This window comes from Embiotoca jacksoni, unplaced genomic scaffold (assembly GCF_022577435.1).
Source record: "Embiotoca jacksoni isolate LCO1_2020_lvr unplaced genomic scaffold, fEmbJac1.0.p SCAF_16, whole genome shotgun sequence".
NCBI classification, from domain to species: domain Eukaryota; kingdom Metazoa; phylum Chordata; class Actinopteri; family Embiotocidae; genus Embiotoca; species Embiotoca jacksoni.
Genome location: NW_027185296.1, coordinates 13,128,028 through 13,138,027, shown reverse-complemented (window position 1 = coordinate 13,138,027; position 10,000 = coordinate 13,128,028). Strand labels below are relative to the sequence as shown.

The 10,000-nt window shown below is 41.5% G+C and overlaps 1 protein-coding gene across 3 annotated transcripts in view; it reads right to left on the bottom strand.

Annotated features, from left to right (window-relative positions):
- Positions 1-10,000, bottom strand: part of LOC138199078 (F-box-like/WD repeat-containing protein TBL1XR1) — a 45,616-nt gene that overhangs the window by 17,773 nt on the left and 17,843 nt on the right. The window contains exon 2 of one of the 3 annotated variants that reach the window (XM_069150991.1): positions 9,862-10,000. This exon is cut by the window's right edge and continues 1 nt beyond it. The exons of 1 other annotated variant lie outside the window; for it this stretch is intronic. The gene's annotated coding sequence lies outside the window, so the exon portion shown is untranslated. The remainder of the gene's footprint in view (positions 1-9,861) is intronic. One more of the 3 variants, XM_069150992.1, reaches the window with a different exon arrangement.

Sequence of the window (10,000 nt, the reverse complement as noted above, 5' to 3'; positions counted from 1 at the left end):
TACTACACTACATCACGTACAACTCTAACACAAGCATCTTCAAATGAGGCGAGATTGTTTCAAGCTGACATCATCCGTCATCGGATTATAATATCACATCTCATTATAGAGACAGTTACAGATAAAAAAAATTAAAAAATCTTCTGCTGTTGTTTGTTTGACATGAAAACCAGCACACTGCTCAGTCAGTGATCGTTCAAACCTTTGTGACAAGCAGCTGCCTCGAGAGGGATCACCGCTGCAGTTCCCTCCTCCACCAGCCTACTGCAGTGGCGCTGTGGAGCCACCGGCTGAGGCCAGGAGCTTGTGTTGACAGTGTGGGAAGAACAGAGAGGGGGTGGGGAGAAGGAGAAGGGAATCTCTGTCTCCCCATGTCTTGCATTTCTCCCCACCCTCCCCACCTCATTTACTCTGAGTGCTGCCAGTGGCAAACTGGTCTGTACAGTAAATCTTAATTCAAGTCACAGCTCACAGAGGAAGGAGAGAAGAGGGGGGAGGGGGGCAATCAAAAGGCAATCAGAGAGAAATTAGGACATGAGCATTACACCCATGTAGCATGTGACCTGTTTCCTAACCATGACGTGTTACTGAGAGCAGGTCTGGAGCACAGACTGGATATAAAAGTGGATGTAGCGTCTGGGTCTGAAAAATGAGGCCGATGAAGAAGCTGCAATCCCAGCGAGTGCCACTAGAGGTCGGCTCCAAAAAGCCTCCGGCTCCATAGACTCCCATTCAACTTCTCTCATCAAATCCAAAGTGAATAAAATGTGTCCATCAGTTATCTCGGTGTTGTTAGCTAAAGTCACTCCTTCTTATTAGTTTTCTGGAGGTCCATCTGAAAATAATCCCTCATTCATTAGAAAAGAAGATTCAAGAAGACCTGTTTTTGGGGGCGTATCTGTTTGATTGACAGGCCTGTGGTGCAGTCAGGTTACAGCTATCGGTGGGCGGGACGTAGTATCGTCAGGTTTCCAATCAGATCGGTCAGATCCACCGCCGGCTCCTCCCCCAGCTCGTCCAAATATGGTCACTTCCTGCTCCGAACCGCTCCGAACTAGTAAAGATGGTGACGGACAGAATCTGAACTGGAGGATTCACAAACCAACGGGTGACCTCACTAATGGATGATGACATCACTGATGGTGGATGACATCACTGATGGATGATGACGTCACTGATTGTTGCTGCTTGGACTGGAGTCACAGTGGTGAAAGGAGGGGGAAGGAGGAGAAGTTTATCTTTCACAACATGGAATCAATATCACCAAGTAAAGGGATCTGCCTCGTTATGAGCTGGTACATAATTCATTATTTAAAGCAGATGATGAAACACAATTAAATGTTTGAGCTCTTAATAAGGTTGATGTGAGCCTGTTCAGTATAAAGTGGGTACAGAAAATAGATTTTGTGTGAAATGTTAACAAAGAGTTGACCGATTATCGGTTTAGAAGATTATCGGTGCCGATATTTAGCATTTTTATGATGATCAGTATTTTTTTTCAATCGCAGATAAAATGAATTAAAAATGCTGATGCAGCGTCTCTCAGTCTGCAGTCACCACTCTGGTGTTGAGCAATGTCCCGCCCACAGCGTTATCTGATTGGTTACACCTCATGAGTAATCAATCAATGCTGAGAACTTCTCAGCCACAGAAGAAGCTCGCTTCGCTTCAGTCTCAGAGAAGTTCTCAGCAGCTCAGAGGATTGTTTCAAAGGTACAAGTTCAAAACACCAGTCTCTACGCTGCAGTCGCAGAAACACCACAATCAGGTCATATTTGCTTCCTCTTTTTAACGACACACATTGTGTTTGATAAAAGTTGGTCTCACACTGTAACCAACAAGATATTATGGTATTTATTCCCGGTGCTCCCGCTTCATTTCAGATCAGTCTGAGAGCACTTTTCTGTCACTGAAAGTGGCGCTGATTTCTGAGTGTCATGAAGGTCGGTGTGTCGCTGAGACACAGCAGAGCAGAACATCAGCATCTCCTCCACTTTATAACAACGACGCTCGGTACGTACAAAAAGAGCAACAAAAGCCCAAAGTGAAGCTATCGATGAACAAACTCAAAGCACATTTTAAAATCATGTCTCAGATGTTCTGCTGGTGCTTCAATAAAGGATTTCTTTGTTTTTACAACAAATACCCCACAAAGCAGTATACCTTCATGATAAGATCACATGGTGGCAGCGTTCGTTCATCTAAACTCATTTGAATTAAGTTTTGTGTTGGAATGTGTTATTCCAAATTTTGACACAAAGATTTTTCAATTTTACTGCAAATGTACATCAGTTCCAAATATCAGTTTATCGGTTTCCTTTATTACCAATAATTGGCATCAGACCTGAAAAAGTCACATCGGTCGACCCCAAGTTAACGATGCGAAAGTCGAGTTGTCACAACACGGCCCCAGAACCACCTTAATGAACAACGAAAGAGGCACTGCTCGTCCAAATATGGTCACTTCCTGCTCCGAACCGCTCCGAACTAACAAGATGGTGACGGACAGAATCTGAACTGGAGGCTTCATAACGTTCACAAACCAACAATGACATCACTGTTGGATGATGACATCACTGTGGGCTGCCGCTTGGCTTAAATGGACTCTTGTCGCCACCTGCTGTTTTAATTAAGTTAATTTCTCACGATGTTCGTTAGAAAATCTTCATCTAAACGACAGCGTAACAAATGCTGCCAAAGGTCACATGGTATTTCTTTGTTCTGGGGAATGTTGCTGTTTTTGTTTCGAGGCATGTGTTTGAAATTAAAAATGTGTGTTTGATCGTTGTTTGCAAACTGTTTGTTAAACACGTTTAAGGGATTCAACAGAAGCAGTTAGTGGATTTAGTTTGGTTCAGTCTGATTATTATAGTTGGTCTGCGCTTGATTCAGTACCGACAGTCCACAGCTGCATGGCATAACTTGTATTTCATAACTAAAGCTGGCGGGGAATGAACAAAATCAAATATCAAAAATAGTTTTCTTCCTACTCACCAGACCTCAATATCCATACTGAGACAATATTGTAGAGCCTTCACTAAATATTTACACATTTTTAATATATAATTGTCAATAATGTGGGCGTGAATAATAAAGGAAAATAATTAAAATATTTTAACAATCTGTTAGGTGAAAAGAATGACTTCACTTTGCTGCCAGACATCCTTTAAAAGCAGTACAAGACAACATTTATACTTTATATAAATTTAACAAAAAACAACAACAGCAGTGTCATTTAACAAGATTGATATATTTACCAATATATTGCCCTGTCCTGGTTATAACCTGTACTTTTGATATGTATCCGCATACAGCAGGTGTTTTATTATTATCTTAACCTGTGTGCACACAAACTCTAAAGAATTTAATGTTTAAGTCACATTTTATTTGTGAATGTTGCTGCACTACATTTCAAGTCAAAATAGCTGCTGGCGATCACGTTCACAAGAGCAGCAGAACAACTGGTTGTAAGGGTGAACAGATTAAATACTAAATATTAGATTTATCTTTTCATTTATTGTTTGGAAGAAACTAAAAACAACCTCGTGGGTTGACACAGCAGATTACAAAACCGAAGGACGGATTCCAGTCAGAAGAGAAAGCTCGTAGCAGCAGACCTGTGACTGAGTCCGGACATAAATCAATCCTTTTCAGACCCTCGAGGAGCCGTAGACTGGATGTCCAATGTTAGCACTGAGTATTAGCTCATCATAAATACATTACTTAGCTTATATATGTTGTCCAACGAGCCACAAGTAATTATAGGAAACACAGAAACTCCAAAGATATAATTGTGGTAAAACTCTTTGAGATCCGTATCGCAGCGCTGGACTGAGTTTCTACGAGATACAACTCACGGAAACACTTTACTCATACCGGTGAGTGAGTTGATGCCGGTTCACGGGGGAGTCCCAATGTTTCCTAACCTCTATTAAAAAAAAAAGACATCCGTGTTAGCTACTGTCATAATATTTGAACTATGCACCACTACATTAGTGCTACTGGTGCATTCAAGGACTGCATGGCACATCTCTTATTAACGTTGGGGCAGTATTAGTAGGACCAGAGGCAGAACTGTGAAATGGACATAAAACTTTACCGGAACAGTCTGAGCACTTTACTGTGTTAAAATGTCAGCTGTAACCGCGTGTCTGTCTCTCTCAACATGGTGTGATAATAATATCCAACATTTAGGTTTGGATTCCTGCATCAGTGCGTAAAGGAGCTCAGAGCTGTGATGGCTGCTGCTCTTCATTCTGCAGCAGTGCAGCGGAAATGGGGCTCATTCCTATTTAAAGCCTGTGGGAGTTTGAGACCTGACGGTTTGTGGTCTATTTTCAGAGAGCAGCAGCAGAAATCCAGGCAACGGGGGGAGGGGATGATGGAGAGCAAAAACCACGATTTTATATTGTTGGCTCTCACTTAAAACATACGTGTTCTGCTGACCATAATTTCAGTTGTACATGAAAGACAGATTTCCCGAAGAATACACTGCGACCAGAGGCCAGAGGTTTACTGTCAGCCAACAGCATCAGAGGACAGGCTGGAGAACAGTGTACAGAACTGTACCACAAAAATATACAAACCTAGATACTCATTTTAAAAGAACCATATTGTTATTGTGGGGCTTTACTAGTAGATTTTAAAAAACCTAAACAATATTTATCCTCAGGCTGTCTGAAACAAACCAGTCCACCCGTCATGGGGCCCGCTCTGTTCTGACTGGCAGCAAATTACAGTATTCACATTATTATATTTTGTCTTGGTCGTCACAAAAAAATGATAATTTTCAAATATATCTGTTGCCTGTTTGAGTCCAAACCAGAGACTATATACCGGCTCTGAAAAATGAGGCCAACGCAGAAGTCCCTGAAACTGCAATGCCACCGAGTGCCACTAGAGGTCGGCTCCAAAAAGGGCCAGTTTCCATAGATTTCCATTCTTCCGTTCCACTTCTCTCATCAAATTCTTAGTCAATAAAATTGTTCCACACGTTTTCTGTATGTCATTCGCTAAATTCCCTCTTCCAGATTAGTTTTCTGGCCGTCAATCTGAAAATAATTGTTATATAATAATATAGTAATAATAATATTGCTAAATAGAAGTTGGCAAACAGCTTTCAGGTACATTATCGCCACCTTCTGGGCATAGCAACAACTACTCCTAGACGGCAGTAAATAAAAAAGGTGAAAATATATTTTTGGAGACACGACAAAAGTCACATGCACTATTTAATTTTTAGGATCTAATGAAGATATTAAAATCATGACCCATCCTTTCATGTGAACCATTTCAAAGCAACAGATCAGAGTTTAATTCTGAGCGACTGCACTGTAAATATCAGGATGTGACTGTGCAGTTGTGTTGCAGTGAATCCCAACCTGTGCCCCCCCCCTCAGGGTTACGGGTCTGTTGGAGTGACAGATTGCATTGGCAGGCCCAGCTCTGCCTCACATGGCCAGAGTGAGGTCAGCGAGGCTAGCTGTCTGTCGCTGACAGATGGTAGCATGTAGGTGCTGTAGCCTCGCCTGACGGGCGGTTAAACCTGCTCTGGGCCGCTCGTGTCCATCTGAATGCAGCGGGTCAGTGAGGTTCCACTGAATCAGCGGTGGTTATCTCACGGGGGAGCTGGCTCAGACTACAGGACCTCCCTGAAGTCAAAGTCACAATCACTTTAAGAATCTCTTTAGAAGGTCGAGGCTGATGCACAAAATCTGGAACAATTCACAAGGTTACAGCCCAGAGGTGTGATTCTGGTGTTGGGACTGGACATCACACTGACCGGGCTGCAGCACTCCAAGTACAATATACACAACCAGAAAGTACAAGTGCAGCTAGATGTCTATGATGTCATCAATGTTTAAAATATACCACAAGTAGTTCTGACCCAGAGATCTGATCGGTCACAACTGTACATTTGCGACGTGCTCGAAATCATTATGGCAATATATCATAGGAATTGAATTTGATATAATATGCAGTATAATGTAGTTTCTACTTGTTATAGTTCTATTAAATGCCCCATTTGGTGAAGTCGGGTCTCTTTTGGTCGCTCCGAGCACCCGTACCGTAACACCACGGATAGTCACCCACTTACAGTCCTAGTGGCGGCCAGCTGGACCGGTTTGGTTTGAACACATGACACGGAGCTAAAATGTTAAAAACACATGAGAACATGGATATCTTTGGTCATCACATATCTTTGTTTATCAGGTATCTTTGTTCATCAGATATCTTTGTTCATCAGATATCTTTGTTCAACGGATATCTTTGTTCATCAGCTATCTTTGTTCAACAGATATCTTTGTTCATCAGATATCTGTGTTCATCAGCTATCTTTGTTCAACACATATCTTTGTTCATCAGATATCTTTATTCATCAGATATCTTTGTTCAACAGATATCTGTTCACCAGATATCTTTGTTCATCAGTTATCTTTGTTCATCAGATATCTTTGTTCCTCAGATATCTTTGTTCATCAGATATCTTTGTTTATCAGATATCTTTGTTCATCAGATATCTTTGTTCCAACCAGACTGAACTAGCTGATCAGTTTAGTGTTTCTATGTTCTGTATTTATTCAGTTGGAGACTAGAAATCCTATTTTAGATTAGATTAGATTAGATTATATTTGACTTTATTAATCCCACAGTGGGGAAATGCACTTGTCACAGCAACAGAAGACAAAAAAAAGTGCACACACTATGAAAAAATTCACAAATACTTATGAGATACAGGAAATAAGGTAGATTAAAAAAATATTATTTTAGAAAAAAATAAAATAAAATAAGAGCAATGAATAAGAAATACACACACACACACACACACAGACTGGCTAGGTGGTTGCTAAGGGTCGGACTACTTCCTGGAGTAGTAAACATTACAAACGTTACATAATCATATCCCATGTGTTGCCATGGAAACAGAGATGGCACTAACAAAAAGTTGTATACTTTTAGAGCGAATTGCCCCACAATGACTACATTTTGATTTGATTACATGTTATATATCACTGAAGTGCCAATAATGACATTAAAGCACACCCTCTCATGTAATATTGCCTAATTAACAGGACAACATTTCATCACAATAAATTTAATTTCTTCTGTACAGTTTCTGCTGACTTCCCACTTGACTTCCCAGATTACAGCCTTTGTTTTCCGTTGATTTAAAGGGGTTTACCGTAGTAAGATGTTAACCTACATTCCTTCAGCTAAGAACCAGGCGAGCGTCTATTTGTAGTACCAGACTGAGAGCTGGAGGCGGGGCTACGGACAAACAGGACGAGCCCATCTATTGACAGCAGCAGGGAGCATCGGGCTGGAGTCTTCGGTCAGAACAAGATGGGGTGAACTCCATCACCTGTGTAAAACCCAAATCCGTCGGTACAGAAAAACAAACATGGCTAACTTTAATCGCAGCTGATAAACTTCCATCTTTGTGCAGATAACGTACGAGTCATGTAGAAACTCTGATCTGGACAGTCAAGGTGTGAATGACAGATGTAATGAGTTGATAAAGCATGCTGGGAGGTTTGAACACGCAGAGCAACACGGCGCCTGATGAACAATCATCACTTCACTTTTTAATTTTGGGCCTCATTCTTAAAGCTTTTGTCATCATTCAATTTACTGCAAAGAACTTCTTCCTGCTCATCGAAGTGATGAATTATGTTTTTATGCAGGTCATTAAAATTGACCCATTGTCTGTCTATCTTAGAAAAATAGTGATGCTTTCATATGATATTTAGTAGACTATAAAAACAAATAAAAAACCAGACTCTGTAGCTCCTTCTTATTTCCCTTGAGCTGTGTTTAATGTCTGTTTGACGGTCTCGACATCAGACATCATTTCATTACAGCAGAAGGAACCAAACCTCTGAGAAACTGCATTGATCACGACACATGCATTTAAAAGAACCTCGTCTCAACTGTCTACACATCGTGGAGCAGTTTACTCTCAGGCCGATCAAACAAAGGTGGAAAGTGGAGCACAGCAGGTGAAAGGACGTCCTCTGTTTTGGACTCTGCACAGATCAGCACTGTGAAGACCAACACGTCAATGTTGGACTGATGCATCCACTAAAGGAGGGACAGGATGAATGAATATGAATATTCATCAGCAGACGGAGCTGGAGTTTAATCTGTGTATATCTATATTTAATAAAGTCAGCAAGGGAATTGTATTTTCAACAGTTGTTCTCGATGACTCCTCTAAACTGTAAATGATTTCAGTCACACGTCATTGTTTTTTTTAAAAGCCTTTTTAAGAAATGAGGGATTTCTGTCCAATAACTTTTAATTGGAAATAATACAGGAAGCGTTGACGTTTGTATTAACGCACAACGCGATAACTTTGACGAGGTGAACGGTAGTTAATCATAAGAAGGCTTCAGGTCTCGGTGGAGTGTCGTTCCCGGTGCCCTGCGGCAGCGCTGCACCTCGCCGTGTCAAAGCGGTACGTACACCGGAAAGTACCGAGAAACCACACGAGCACAACGCCGCAGAAATGTTGGAGCGCTGCAGAAAACAAACTTTAGGTGACAGCAGCTTATTCAACTAGAATTACAAACGCTTCACAAAAGCTACAAAACACTCGACAGCACACTTCCTCTGGGGACGACCAGCTGTCCAGAGGGGAGAGGGACATCGGACCTCCGTCCAGCTCCGGTTTGTTTAATTTTATTTTTACCAAACTATTTGTGACACTTTTCAAGAATACAACTGAACGCATTGCCGGAAGGCCGTCTGAAAATGTGCACATTTAAACCCTAACTTCTCTAGGACAGACGGCTTTAACTCCGCCTTCAGAACCAACCAACAGGAACACGTCGGATTTCTAACTGAAACTGTGACGCAGCCGTAGAGATGAAGATGGAAAATTCAGCGAGCACTGAGGATTTTTGTTGAGCTGGTCTCGAGGCAAACTGAATCAAAAACTGAATCACTTCCGAACAAAGACTTCTTTCTTTTGCTGTTGCCTTGTTTGAGTAACACACATCCAGCAGGTCTATGTGTTGAATGAACATGAATTAAACAGCATCTAAAGCTCTTATTTTGACAGCTGATGTAGTCCTTGTTTCTATATTCCAGTCATAGACGGTCTGTTCTGGAAACATACGCAGCTTTTAGGACCTTTTAGGAGCTTATTGTTTGTCAGGTAGGGCTTAAAAAAAATGAAAAAAATTCTCCACTTTCAATTCTTTCTATTTCAAATTTTACGGCAAAACAAAAAAAGCACTTAAAACTGCAAATTACATCGAAATGTTTGAGAAAATCCACTGTAAAATTCAAACATTTTTTGATGCAGCAATCACAACAAAACTTCAATTCAAAAGAGTCATTCTCAACTCTCCAACACACTCCTCTGACGTCACTCTTTGTTTACGTGTTTCATATTCTATAACAACACAGAAGGATTCCCGGTGCTACATTAAAAAGGACCTGGACTCCTGGTCTCTGAGTGCTTATAGGCTATTTATGTAAACAACAACAACACACGGTTGTGACTAAGAGCTGCAGTCGAACCATCAGGACTGAAACACCGGCTGAGCTCAGCGCTCCACGGTGAGGAGAACCACTCGTAGCTTCTACAGCTTTCCTCCATCTTCACATGAGCTGCATTAGATTTGTAGATCTGATGATGACCTTGTGACTGACTTGCTGTGCATTCAAGTTGGAGTCCCGCAACGAGCTGCATTCGTCTGACAGGACGACACGATCGGACTTAAAAAAAAACACTTTGCACCGACTGACTCGTCAAGCAACAAAAAGACCTGCAGCTTTAAGGAAGTAATGAGTATTTCAGGATTATTTAAAAGCCATTACTGGGAAAGGGTAAACAACACACAAAAAAGCCACCTGGTCTTCGGGGTCGTTTGGTGTCGACGCTCTGAAAGTTTCGCCCGAAACGCCGTGAACAGGATGTGGAGCGCTTACCGCCGTCTGAGTCCGTCTGCACCACCGAGAACGTTCAGGACCTTCAACCATGGACTCTCGA